Here is a 14,915-nt window from a genome sequence, read left to right as displayed (position 1 = left end):
GGGTCTCTTCGAAGAGTGAGGAGAGAAGGATGTGGATTGAGCTGAAGGAGACGGAGTTAACTAGGGCTAGGGATGAGATTATTTATTTGCAACGAGACAATTTAAAGTTTTTGAAACAACGAAATGTTTTTTGCTTGATTGCTAAACGCTTATATACGAATATTACTCAGTTGCACTTAAATTGTGAAATAGGGGAAAATATTCATAAGATGATCTTACCCTTCCTTGAATTTGATGAGGTTGAGGTCATCGTTGAGTGTGAATCCATAATGTCCTCAGAAGAGACTTCCATCACTTATAAAATCGGACTAGACAAGATAGAGACCTTTATTGACTCTAAGGAACATAAATGTATGCTAAAAAATCTTTTAGATGAAAATGATAGGTTGAAAATTAAGTCTAAAACCATTCAAACATTTGACTCGTCTAACGCCAAATTAATTTCAGAACATAAAATGAATATAGAAAACACGTCTGAATTTGATGAGGAAAGTGAGATGAGCGAAATCTCGGTGGAAGATGTGGTTGATTGCTCTGAATTTTTGAAGAGCAAAACCGAGAATGAAAAACCACTCATATCTGAGAACTCGATTGAATATGCTCGCCTATCAAAGGACAAGTCGAAGAAACTCAAAGAGAAAGCAATGGTCTATCAGAAAGTTCAAACAGTGCCAAATCAAGTATATGCTGTTAAAGGGGTCACTGAAAAACAAACAGCAGAATTGAAAACCTTGGTCGACACAGACAATGCTGAAGGGTGCGACGATTACTTCTGGTCCGCCCCTATCGATAATGCAGACGAAACCGTCGGCTTATCGGAGCGAACCTCATGGAGGGTAAGGGGTAGATACATTGCTGAACCCATCAACAAACCCTCAAGTTTTGATAAACCAAGCTCGAGTGGAACAAAAGCGATACCAGAAGAACCAAAGAAGGCATCCAATGTATCTTCCAAGACAACCGAAGCTCAAAAGGAGAAGCCAAAATTAAGCTTCAATATTCATAAATCTCAAAAGCAGCTGGCTGAACAGAAACGCCAAAGAAATCAGAGATACATGAAGAATCTAAATGAGCGAAAACGGTTTTGGCAGTCTCAAAACCCTAACCACGTTCCTTCCAAGAAAGAGTCAAATGTCAAAGAAAATGACAAGCCAAACTGAAAGGAAAGTTTTAGTCCAAGCTCCTATTATTCCAAAGCTCAGAACCGAACATCCAGTTTCGGTTCCAACACCAGAGCTCAGAACCGAACATCCAGTTTCGGTCACAACGTCAAGGCTAAAAACCGAAAGTCTAGCTTCGGTCCTTCTTGCTGCCAACGAAGGCCGTATTCAGTGAAGGACATCCAAGGAAAGGGAAAGCTTGATTCGAATTCTGAATAATAAGAAAAAGTCAGCTAACCCTAGGACTCAAAAGAATATTCCAGGACCATCTAACAATAAACCTTCTGATACACCACAATTTAAACAAGATAAAAACAAAATCAAGGTGTATACCATCAAAAGAAAAGACGAAACCACTCTAATAAAAAGAACTTATTTGGTTGATCTTTCTGTTGCTATTCCTTTTTCTGTAAAAGACTCACCAGGGCCCAAGAGAATTTGGGTTCCTAAATCTGCTTGAATTTGCAGGTTATAAGTGACGAGCAGTTCGATGACGAATGGTACATAGACAGTGGCTGCTCACGTCACATGACAGGAAGGAGGGAAGAGCTGAGGGAGTTTCGGTCCCTTAAGGATGGTGGATGTGTGAAGTATGGAAACAATTCTTATGGCACAATCAAAGGATATGGAATGATAACCAATGGAGATATCACAATTCGAAAAGTGGCTTACGTGGAAGGATTGCAGCACAACCTCATCAGTGTATCTCAATTGGTTGTGGGAACCGGTTTGAAAGCTTCATTCGATGATGAGGGATCAAAAATTATTGAAAAGCATTCCAAAAGAGTTTTGTTGAAGTCTGAACGCAAGGGAGAGATGTATCCTTTAAATCTAAACCCAATTCGAGGAAAACCAGCAATATGCCTGCTGTCAAAGGCAAACTCTGATGAAAGCCGGTTATGGCATCGACGCCTATCGCACCTGAACTTCAAAGACATTAATAAGTTGGTGCTTGGTGATCATGTTCGAGGCCTTCCTCTTCTCAAGTTTGATAAGGAACACCTGTGTGCAGCGTGTGAGATGGGCAAACAAAGCAGAAAGAGCCATCCTACACGTAATACAAAGATTGTTGAAGCTCTTGAACTTCTGCATATTGACTTATGTGGACCTTCGGCTATCGAAAGCATCGGTGGTAGTAAGTTCATTCTTGTCATAGTAGATGATTTTTCACACTTCACCTGGGTTTTCTTTCTTAAACAGAAATCAGACGCGACTCCCAAGTTGAAGGCGTTTATCAAGCAAGTGGAACTGCAGCTGCGAAAGATGGTGAGGAATATTAGAAGCGACAATGGGCTTGAAGTCAAGAATAAAGATTTTGAAGATTTTCTGGCTGAAAAGGGGATATCTCACAACTTCTCAGCTCCCTATACACCACAACAGAATGGAATTGTTGAAAGAAGAAACCGTTCCTTATGTGAGGCAGCCCGGACTATGCTGAGCTTCGCTTCTCTTCCGCTATACTTCTGGGCTGATGCAGTTGCAACTGCATGCTACACTCAGAACCGATCCTTACTTAACAAACGATTCTCCATCACTCTGTATGAGATTCTGAACAATCGGAAGCCCAACGTTAAGTTTTTCTACGTGTTCGGTTCAAGATGCTTCATTTTCAACTCCAAAGAGAACCGAAACAAGTTCGACGTCAAATCCGATGAGGGAATTTTTCTTGGTTATTCACTCACTTCAAAGGCATATAGGGTTTTGAATAAACACTCCAAGCATATTGAAGAAACCTACTATGTAACCTTTGATGACAACTACATGAAGAAAGTTCAAACAAGCAAAAGTACCATGGGGGAAATATTTCCAGAATCAGGACAAGTCTCGATTCCCATTTCCAACTTGTTTGAAGAGTACATAAGGCTATTTGATGAACCAGAAAAGCATATACACTCAGAGGCGAAAGCAGCAGACAACAAAATCAACAATCTGAAAAAGATCATCGATGAAGCTGCAAAAGATATGGAAAATGAACCTCCTAAACCGACTGGTGGTCAACCCTCAACTGACCCTCCAAACAACAGCTCAATGTTCAAGGGGGAGGATTCATCTGTACCAAAAACAATCGATTTGCCTTTCGAGGGGGAGAATCCAACTCCAACCCCAACCCATGATAGTCCAATCGAGGGGGAGAATCCAACTCCAACCGAGGGGGAGAATCCTGAACCTGACATGGGATACGCTTCGCCATTTGAGGGGGAGAATGAGAATACAAATGACAAAGGTGATCAATCAGAATTTGAAGAAGAGGTAAATGCAGAGTTGGATCCTGTCTATGACCCTAATTACCCTCCTCTAACAAAATGGACTAAGGATCATCCCAAAACACAAATAATTGGTGAATCATCTGAGCGAGTTCTCACAGGTTCTCAATTGAAAGCGAAACAAATTGCCTTATTCTCTGATGTTGAATTCTGCATGTTTAATTCGTTTGTCTCGAAAATCGAACCAAAGATGGTTAATGCTGCACTTGATCACGCTGATTGGGTACAAGAAATGCAAGATGAACTCCATGAGTTTGAACGTAATCGAGTTTGGAGGCTAATTCCCACTCCAAAGGATGCTTCTGTGGTCGGCTTCAAATGGGTCTTCAGGAATAAGTTGGATAAAGAGGGCAACATCATTCGCAATAAGGCTCGGCTGGTGGTGAAGGCATATTGCCAAGAAGAAGGGATAGACTATGAGGAGACCTTCGCTCCTGTAGCAAGGTTGGAATCAGTTAGAATCTTTCTGGCATATGCTGCACATAAAAACTTCGAAGTTTTCCAGATGGATGTGAAATGTGCTTTCTTAAATGGAGAACTAGAAGAAACGGTGTACGTTGAGCAACCACCTGGGTTCGTGAACGAGAAATACCCTGATCACTGCTATGTGTTGGATAAAGCTGTATATGGTCTGAAGCAAGCACCAAGGGCCTGGTATGAAACATTAACTCGCTTTCTTAAAATGTCGAAATTCAAGCAAGGTTCGGTTGACCCAACCTTCTTTCGAAAGAAAGAAGGTGAACATCTAATGATAGTTCAGATTTATGTCGATGACATCATCTTCGGTTCCACGAATCCTAGCTTAACGGCTGAATTCAGGAAGTTGATGGAGACTAAATTTGAAATGAGTGCAATGGGTCCAATTAACTTTTTCCTTGGATTGAATATAAGACAGGGACCAGAAGGCATTTTTATCAACCAGGAGGCCTACACGAAGAACTTGCTGGCGAAGTTCGGTATGACGGGAGATTCGAAGGTGAAGGTTCCCATGGCGTTTGGCACAAAGTTAACACCATCTCTGGAAAAACCTGCTGTTGACGTAACACTCTATCGTCAAATGATAGGGTCTCTTATGTATCTAACACCTAGTAGACCAGACATTATGTTCTCTGTTTGTTATTGTGCCAGGTTTCAAGCAAATCCAAGAGAACCTCACATGGTGGCAGTGAAAAATATTTTCCGTTATCTGAAGCGAACCTCTTCTCTCGGTCTTTGGTACCCTGCTAGATCCGGATTCTTTGTTCAAGCCTTTTATGACGCCGATCTTGGAGGATGCAGTCTGGACCGAAAGAGCACAACTGGAGGATGCCAATTCCTTGATGGTAAACTTGTTAGCTGGCAGTCCAAGAAGCAAACTTGTGTGTCTCTTTCAACAGCCGAAGCTGAGTACATAGCTGCAGCATCCTGTACCTCACAAGTGATCTGGATACAAAGCCAACTAAGAGACTACAGACTGAGTATGAAGAAAATACCTCTCTATTGTGAGTCTGAAAGCGCGATAAGAATATGTCACAATCCAGTGCAACACTCAAAGACAAAGCATATTGCACTAAGATACCATTTCATCAAGGACCATGTTGAAGATGGAAACGTGGAAGTTCATTTCGTTCGGTGCTCTGATCAACTAGCTGACATCTTCACTAAAGCCTTACCAGAAGCAAGCTTCAATAAACTTTTACAAGGTTTGGGAATGATGGAAGCAGAGTCGGTACCGAACCCTCAAACCTCTCTCTAAAAATTAGACAAGCGAAATAGAGCGAACGCTCGGTCTATTTCGGTTCCGGATTTTTTGGGAACCGAAATGAACCGAACGCTCGGTCTATTTCGGCTCCATAATTTTCGGGAACCGAAATGAACCGAACGCTCGGTCTATTTCGGCTCCGGAATTTTAGGGAACCGAAATGAACCGATTGCTCGGCTTATTTCGCTTCATTCCTTTAAGGTTTGATTTCGGCTGTATACTTTGTAAACTCTCTTTTAAATCTTTTTCTTGCTATGTTTTCTCTTTTATCTTTATTCCTAGAGTTTTTAACATTAATTTCGTTTATTCTTGTTTCTTTTTCTGTTTTTATTATTTTTCAGAAAACTTCAAAAATCCAAAAATATTTTGTTTTTATTATTTTTCAGAAAATTCAAAATTCCAAAAGGTTTTATCTTTTATTTATCTCTTTATTATCTTCTGTATTTTTTTTGTTTTGTTTGTGTGTGTGGTTTGTTTGTCTTTGTTTATTCTCTTTACTAGGTACCAAGTACATCGTTGCTACATATATTGGAGCTAGGGCAGGTACGACCATTTTAATTTGAACTAGTTAAGTGTCCCTAGAAGCATGCTGCTGCATGTAGACCGAAGCCTCTAAGACTATGAGTAAGGCCTTAATGATTCGATCTATACCTATCGTTTCTTCCCAATCAGGCTGATAAATTCACTCAAGTCATGAGCTACCTTACTCTTCTCAAATGAGTTAAGATTTTTCTGCTTTGTCACTTTTATATAGCAGGGGTACTTTCGGTTCCTTAACCACCTCCTCTACATTCTCCATCAACTTTCGTTTCACCAAGGTAACCCTTGAGACTCTCAGATATTACCACTGAGGTTTATGGTTACACAAAATCTGTGTTTATGATCTTAGATGCGTACACCACGTGCTAAGTGAGACCCAAAATCCAACATCAATAATGAATTGACGGTGAATATTTATATTCAAGATCTCACTTGTTACCTAACGAAATCTCATTTTATTTTTTGAGTGGTCTTTATGAAATTCTCTAACACCAAGGCGTTTCTTCCCAAAAAGATCCAGTTTGGTTTTTGTTTTTGAGATTTTTAAAACATCATTAGTCACAACAAATTCTATCCAACCTACTTGTTCAACATACCACATCAGTCTCACAAGTACTTTATCCAACTTTCGGTCTTATGTTAAGTATCGATGTTTGGTTGAAGATAAGCCACCCTTTAGGCCCATTATTTGAAAAGAAGCCTTTCGGTGTTTCTTTACAAACACTCGATCGTATTTTCTCGGGGAACCACACAAGCACTTCAAGTCTCTCTTGACTTTGAAGGAAGAGATTCTTGCCCGTAATCATCTGCTTCATGTCTTATTAAAGACATCACTCACATCCTATACACATTTTGCTTTATTTCTTTATTTTTGGCACACTCTTACACGAAAATTCTTTGTGATTTTCCAAAATTCTGGTTGATGTTCCTTATGGCCCGTTTAAAGTTTTTTTTTTGGAGCGAAAGTGGTTATTTTGACATATGGAGCGAAAGTGAATTTGAAAAGACGATATGTGGATAAGATTTTGAATCGCGTCATCGGATAACCATTCATATTGGGCGCATGAATTTGAAACAGTTCCTAAACCCACGCTTGATGACGTCTGTCTGGGGAAACCAAGCTGTAAAATCGCGCTTTTTCAGGCGTCGTTTCAGTGATCGTATCATCATCACGGAGATTCTTTCTCTCTCCTGGGAACGGTATATAAAGGGTTTCTCACACCTATTGTACCTTCTTACCTTCTTCAAACTCTCTCAAATACAACAGGCGATCTTCAACTATTCATCTTCTTCCTTACATCAACAATGGCGGAATCATCATCTCTTCAAGATCAAACTGCTTCATCGTCATTGCTTGTGATCAAACCTAATCAGAACCTGATCATTCAACTAAACCCCTTTTTGTATGATTCGTACATGCTCCACATTGTCGAATGTCTCAAGTACTCCCCACTGGTTATCACTCTTACGCAGGTGGAATCTGTTCCCATGTCTCTACTGTCATAAGTGCACTCTATTGCGTCTTACGACAAGAACAAGGAGAGGATCTATTTTCAAATCTTCAATCACAAGGCATCTATTTCGAAAGCCCGATTCTGCTCCCTGTTAGGGCTTGCCGTCGATGCTTCTGTCATCTCTCCTGATTTCATCACCACAACCCAGTTGTTTATGATGTTTTATGAGATGGGATATATTGATGTCCTTACAACAGTGACAAAGTTTAAGAAGTCTTGTTTGCCGCAGCAATGGAATGGGTTACTTACTCTTATCAACAAGGGTTTGGCGGAACGGGTAGCTGGGTCAGATGGTACGAGTAAGGGTTTTATGACTATTCTCTATGGTCTCTACAATGGTATTAACCTGGATTATGGCTCTATTATTTGGTTGCAACTGGTGCAAAGTCTCAACTCCTCAACGAGACATTCAGAGATTTCCTGTGGTCGTTTCTGGACCATCATCACCCGACGGGCCATTGAGAACTTACAGATTCCATTTATGAAAGATGCAATGCTCTCCTATGTGGCTACTTTTCATACAAAGAAGATTATCTTCTCAGATGCCACCAAGTTTTCTCACAATGGTTCGATACCTGAAACAATGTGCAGGTGTGTGTCGAGCGAAAGTCATGTGATGGCTGACTACCAGAAGCTTACTCCCAAGGGCCCAAGAGAACTGACTCCTGAACAGCAGGCTGCCTTAGATGCTATGGAAAAGCCAACAAAGCGAGGGAAGAGGGCAGATACCAAGAAGGTGGAAACCGAAGGTCCTTCTTCTAAGACTGTCAAGTCCAAAAAGCGAAAGGCTGAAAAGGCTGATTCTTCGGCTCCAAAGAAAGTCAAGAAAATGGCAAGGAAACCAAAGAGTCCTACCCCTTCAAGCTCAGAACATGATGAGGAGCAATCGGCTGATGAGGAAGAAGAAGTTCAGCATGACAGTTCACCAAGAGGTAATACACCTCCTCATTCTCCAACTCCTACTGAACAACTCAATGATAAAATTCCAACTCCTCCTCCATCTCCACTGAAGACTACTGTTCAAGTTTCGGTTGCTCCAATTCCACCAACTCCTACAACTCAACCTACCACTACTGTTCCACCACCACAACCACTTAGTACAGTACCAATCTCTACAACTCCTTTACCACCTCCCATTTTTTCACAATCAACTACCACAGCTACCCCTATCTCCACCACTACAACCGAACCTCCAGTAAACGTCAACGTATCTGATACAGGGGCTAATACTGAAACCGAAACCCATGTTACATCTAAACCTCTTTCACCCTCACCCTCAACTGATTCTGGTCCTACTCTCGGTGGTGACAATTTTGAGTTTGACTCAACCTATTACAATCCTTATAGACTTCCCACTGATGAAGATGAAGAGGCTCCGGTAACCAAACAACAAGTGCAGAGTCTCGATGATAATCTTGATCGATTGCTCGCCTCTTCTTCGAAGTACAATGATGTTGTGCTGAAGGCTTTCATGGACACTGCTTTTGAACAGTACATAGAAGCAATTGATAAATCAACGAAGGCGGTTGAAGCATCCACATCTTCATGCCAGAAGGCTACAACCGATGTTGCGGAACTCATTCACAATCCCCAGATCTTTCTTGAATCCCTTAAGGGTCATGCTGATGCGAATGCAGCTAAGGTGAATGCATCGGTTGACTCTCTCTCAAAGTCACTTCAAGGGGAGCAAGCAAAATTCGAGACTGTTCGTTTTGAGATTCAAGCTGAGAACACTTCTCTTCTTAGCTCAGTGAATTCTCGTCTTGAAAAGCTCCATGCTGATTTAGCAAAGGAGAGCAAATTGATGGATGATCTTGCTCGTCAAAGTTGTGCTGTTTTTCGAAGTTGTGCTGGTGACGTTCTTAATATGATGCACAATGTTCTTCCTGCTCATGATCCAATTCTTACACTGACAATCCGGAATCACCTGACCTCCAACCTTCTTCCTGCAATTGAACTTCTACGTGAAATGAAGGGTGTTACGGAGCGATTGGTTACTCTGCAAAAAGAGGGAGAAGGTGCTCAGAAAACTACTCCTATTGAACCGAAGGTCATTGTCAAAACAAAACCGAAGGGTAATGTAGCTTCGGGTTCTGGTAATCAAGAAAAGAAGAAAGGTCTTGCTGATGAACATGATGATAGTGATAAAGATCAAGAAACTATTGCTGATGCCCTGAAACGGAAGAAAAGGGATCAGGAGTTAGATGAAAACCTTCGGGTTGCAAAGGAAGAAGAAGAGAAGGAGCGAAAGAAGAAGGAAGAGCATGATGCCCTAATTTGCAAAAAGGCTTTGTTTCCTCCTTGGACTAGGGAAACGCTGATCAAAGAAGCGATAGAGTTTCCAAGCACGTACTGGATGGAACTTGTAGCTTCATTTGATTGTGAGAATACGAGGGACTCACAGTTTGATATACCTATAACACGAAAGGCATTTACTTTTCACTGTTTTGATTCAACAGTTCAAGTTCCCTCACCTCACCCTCAAGTTGATCGTGAACTTATTGATTATTATCTCCAGCTCGGTCAGCCGCAGTATCTGACTTGGAGTGCACAGAAGATTACACCAGTCAAGGTGCTGAAACCTTCGCCTGCAGGGAAATTTGTTAATGTTCATTTCAAGATAACCCGAGGTTCAGACAACTCGGTTTCTATGATTTCCCTGGCAGATCTTCCTAACTTAAATCCTCATGATTGGATCTTATTGTACAACATTTTGATCACTAATGCGAAGGAGTATGAGCCGATCCTAGATCATCTGAAGAGGATGTTGGCTTCCTATGTCCATGAAGTTGCTACAATGGATCAGGAGATTGCTAGTGTTTTGAAGAAGAAACCAACTGTGAAACCAACTGTAAAGCCTGTAGATGTGAACAAAATGCAGCTGGGTCAAATTGATTCTACACATCTCACAGTGATGTTCACAAGAGGCGAAGCTAACAGATTTCTTTTCGCTCTTGTTGATAAGCATCTGTTCTCAACGGACTGCTTGGAGCACATAATCAATATTATCCATCGATGCAAGCACAACAATGAGTCAGACAAGAAGAACTTCACTGACATGCTTCGGTGGTATATTACTTTTCATCATACTCTACTGGCCATTATACCGAAGGTGTTCAAGACCATCAAGAAGTCTTCTATAGCTCAACCAAACTGAGCTCTCGGCTCCATTGACGCAAAGGGGGATATTGCTGGGTATTTTGTGTTGCGTCATGGGCTTTGTTTTTGTATATCCGGATTGGGCCTGTCCATCCGTGATTACTGATTAGGGTTAATCTATTTATAGTGTATGCATGTATGCCTTAGATACGATCGTCATTATTATTATTATTGCTTCGTAACCCTAAACACCTCTACAGTCGAAGTTCTTAATCGAGCTCTTCTGAGGTGTTAAAGCTTAATCATTCGACATTAGTTAAACCATTCATGTGTTCTTTATTACGTTATTTATTGCTTTTCTACTTAGAATCACTCGATCCTACTAGAACTTTGTTCTAACAACATCAATAGATAATGATAAAGACAATGAGGTTACCAAGTACATTTGCATTGTTATTCACATCTTGTTTGTGATCCTCGGTATCCCAGTCACAAATAGAAGAGCATAATACGAGATTAAAACATGATATTGAATAGTTTTAATGTATCTCAAAAGAATTAGGAATTTCACTTCATTTGTTTCGTCTTTTGGTGGAATTAGTGAATCGTCATTCACTTGCCTTTATGAAATTCACACTTGGATCTCGCCATCCCATTTCTATGTTGTGAATTCTCATAGTTGGATCCTAACCTTAATATTATATCTTTGGGTTATTATATTGAGGTATCTTGAAATCTAACTAAAACTATCTTTCTTTTCAGATGTCTACTCAAGGAAACACTTCCGCTTCATCTTCCTCCAACCGCAACTTCTCTTTGCTCAACGTTTGCTCCAAAATCGTTATGGATGGATCTAACTATAACGATTGGATGCGAAATATCAAAATGGCGCTTAGTTTTGAGGACAAAGAGTATGTCCTTGAAAAGGAGCTCAAAGAGATTGATGAAACTAAAGCCACTCCCGAAGAATATGCTGCCTACAAGAAGCACTATGATGATGCAACCAAAGTGGCATGCATCATGGTCGCAACCATGTCCCCAGAACAACAAAGGTACTATGAGGACTACTGGACCTTTGAGATGAACAAGGACCTTATGGAAAGTACCATAAGCGAGCTCGTCAAGAAAAGTTTAAAGTAGTCAAGCCACTCATGGCTTGCAGGATGAAGGAAAGGGAGTCGGTTGTTAGTCATGTGCAAAGAATGAAACGCTACATAGAGCGTTTGGTCAAGTTCAACGTACAATTTGATGAGGAATTTGTAACATCCAGTTTCAGATCATCTGAGATTAGGGTTTGTGGGCTACAACCCGGGCATGAGGAAGTCTCAGGGTTGCGAAGAGTTGCTGGAAGCGTAGAGCATCTCGATACCTTTCCGAGGATATGAGATTCATTGGAAACGGAGTTATATCGAGGAAGCAATGGAAGTTTGAAGTTATGGCAGGATAAGTCCTTTATTTGAAAAAGGTGGCAGCGGAGTACGTTGGGCGTACATGTGTGTACGCTTAGCGTACTCATGTGCGTGACTTTTAAGCGGAGCCACCTAGTACGTTGGGCGTACCAGAGGGTACGATGGGCATACTAGGCACAAAAGGAAAACCCTAATTGAGAGGAGTGTCCCTATATAAAGAATGAGATGGCCTCATTCCTGGCCACCATCCTCAGTCAATAAACCCTCTCAAACCCTAATCCTCGTTCTTGAGCTTGTGTGTGACCATGGTGAGCTTTTAACTGTTCTTGTGGGATTATTGGAGTGAAGAAGGAGCATGGAAGAGAATAGAGTTGGAGTCCAGGCTTTGGATCTGAGCTTTTCTGTGGTTGGAGCATCATTTGAAGGTATAAAGCTCAAAGCTTTCCCATCCTTTTGTTTTGTGCATGATATGGTCCATTTTAGGGTTTTTGGTCCCAAAGCTTGAGGCTTTATGAGTTGTTGCACTCCAGATCTTAATATCTGTCTTTTTAACTGTTTTTAGTGGAGAGGATCCATAAAAATGAGGTCTTGAACATGAAAATCAGCCCATGCATGAGATATGAGAATTTTGAGTTAAGAGAGTAAGCGTTTTGTGTGTTTGTGACCTTATCAGCCATGCAAAGGCTTAAAGTGTGACATCCCCATTTTCACGGCCAAAAAAGACCGATTTTGTTTATGCTTGTTTCAAAATCAGAGTAACATTTTAAATAAAAGTGTTGCGGAATTTGTCCCAAAACAAAATATAATAAAGATTTATCAAAAGCATTTCCAAAGAAATGTATTTCATTAAAAGACTCGGGATGTCATGTTCGATACAGATCAAAAGCATAAACAGTACAATATAAGCCTTACTACATTATTTCATATCTATAGGCCTATATCCGTAATCCCTCATCCAAAACATCACATCTATGCTCGAGCGCCACTACCTGTAATACATGAAACTGAGTGGGTCAGGCTTGGGAGCCTGGTGAGCACATAGGGTTTTCAACCCACAATAAATAAGTTTAATTATTTTCAACATCCAACAATAACCCGATTACCCGTTCCCGTTATCCTCACATTACGTCCCTAAACACCTATCATAAGGGACCTAGACTAAGGATCATCATCAGGATGGACACTACTACCAAGGGGGTTTCTCAACAATAAATGTCCTATAGGCAACCATGAGGGGGATGGAGTACACCGGTGAACACATCGTTCACAAACACCTACAGGTTGCGAGCCTGCTAGCGTTCCACTGGACTGTCTAGAAGAGTCTGTGGTCGTCATCTATACTCCGCTAGATGACTGGATCACCAACAACATCGAGGCCTCTCATCATTTTATCACACATCGTCTATTACATCTACCCATGTTTTACCCCAACATTTTTGTAGATATAAAATACATATATACAGTTTAAGTCATTTAAAACATGTATAAAAATCTTTCATCTGCATAGACAGCAAGTATTCACAGAATATGCACACATATCACATAGTTTATATTAAATACTTCATATCTATGTGTAAGATGAAAGTGACTATGCACTCACCTGGTAAGGTGGTGACTCGGTACTTGGACATCACTTCGCTATCTCAAAGCAATTTTCGCTTGACAAAACCTAGTATCAATACCACTAGGGTTTAGTCTAACGTTAACCACGATTAATTAATAGTCTAGCTATTATTACTAATATATAAGAGTTAAGCAACACTCTTATATAACTCATAATAATAGCCCAAATAATTATTTTAAGGTCCTAATAATGATACTATATTAAAACATAAGCTATATTAAAGATAGGGTAGGCATAGCTCACTTACAGCGGGTTTTCTCGAAAATCGGGCTCTGCCGGAGGTGAGTTTCTGATCCAAAGGGCTCTTTTCTTGGGGCTTCGGGAGCCTCGGGGCTTCCTTTGGGTGCTAGGGGGTTTACCTAGACTTTGGGGGGGGGGGGTTAGGGAGGCTAGAGAGAGAAACTAGAGAGAGAAAGTGAGTTTGGGATGGTGTGAGAAATGGAGGAACCCGACACCTCTATTTATAGGCTGGAAAACAGCTCTACTCGTCGAGTAGGTCCTCCTACTCGTCGAGTCCATGCCATATGTCACCTTCTGGTGGCTTGCCTTGGGGAGAAAGTCTTGGCCCATATTCAGCCACGTCACCCCTTTTGCAGCAGCACCCTACCGACTTCTAAACCCCGTAACATTCGCATACGAGCTCCGTTTTCGACGTTCTTTATATCCATGCGTAGGTAAAAACAAGATCTACAACTTTCATTTAGACTCCATTTGCTAATTCTTGACTGATCTTAAATTTAATAGTAGGAGGATATTAGACTGTTAAATGACCGCGAAAAATTCGTAACTCCTTCATACGGACTCCGTTTTCGTCTGTCTTTTTACCGTTGAGTTCCTATTAATGAGATCTTCAACTCTCATTTAGGTCGCGTAAGCCAAACCGCTCGAACTAAATTCGAGTTTCGGGCCGTGCACTGCTATGCCAAATCTTAGAAAAATCATAACTTCCTCATACGAAGTCAGATTTGGGTGTTCTTTTTATGGATGTTCTCGGTTTAACATATTGTATGACTTTTGTTTAGATTACTAAGGTCGAAAAGTCTTCTATCGTAAATTCACTATTTACGCTTCCCGGTGTCGTGTTGGATCCGTCGCGAAACTTCGACAGGTCATAACTTCTTCGTTATAACTCGGATTTAGGCTTCTTTATATCCCCAGAATCCTTGTTTCGACCACTACAACTTTATGTAAAGATATCGGGCTTATCTCACACTTTAATTTTGACGCTTATTTTTTATCCTTTATTTATTTTAAATTTATAAATAAGTAATAAGCATATAAATGCACATAATTCACATAATACTCAAATAATTCATTTTTATTACTTCAAAAAGAGTTACAATAGTTGATCTAGACTATTACATCGTCTAAAATGCTTAGCCCTGAAACCCAGGCGTTACAATTCTCTCCCCCTTAGGATGATTCCGTCCCGGAATCATGCATCAGCAAACAGATGCGGGTAGCGACTCATCATGTCACTCTCTGTTTCCCACGTGAGATTCGGCCCATTCGAATGTTTCCAACGGACTAGCACTAAATCGACCATCTTGCGTCGTAACTTCTT

At 40.7% G+C, this 14,915-nt stretch overlaps 1 pseudogene; it reads left to right on the top strand.

Moving 5' to 3' along the window:
* Positions 1-2,121: 2,121 nt before the first annotated feature.
* Positions 2,122-14,915, top strand: part of LOC145121547 (uncharacterized) — a 72,518-nt pseudogene continuing 59,724 nt past the window's right edge.

Source organism: Lactuca virosa, chromosome 6 (genome assembly GCF_052849685.1).
Source record: "Lactuca virosa cultivar CGN04683 chromosome 6, Lactuca_virosa_CGN04683_v6, whole genome shotgun sequence".
Taxonomy (NCBI): Eukaryota; Viridiplantae; Streptophyta; class Magnoliopsida; order Asterales; family Asteraceae; genus Lactuca; species Lactuca virosa.
The sequence above is the reverse complement of the archived record's forward strand: the minus strand, read 5'-3'. Positions and strand labels throughout refer to the sequence as shown.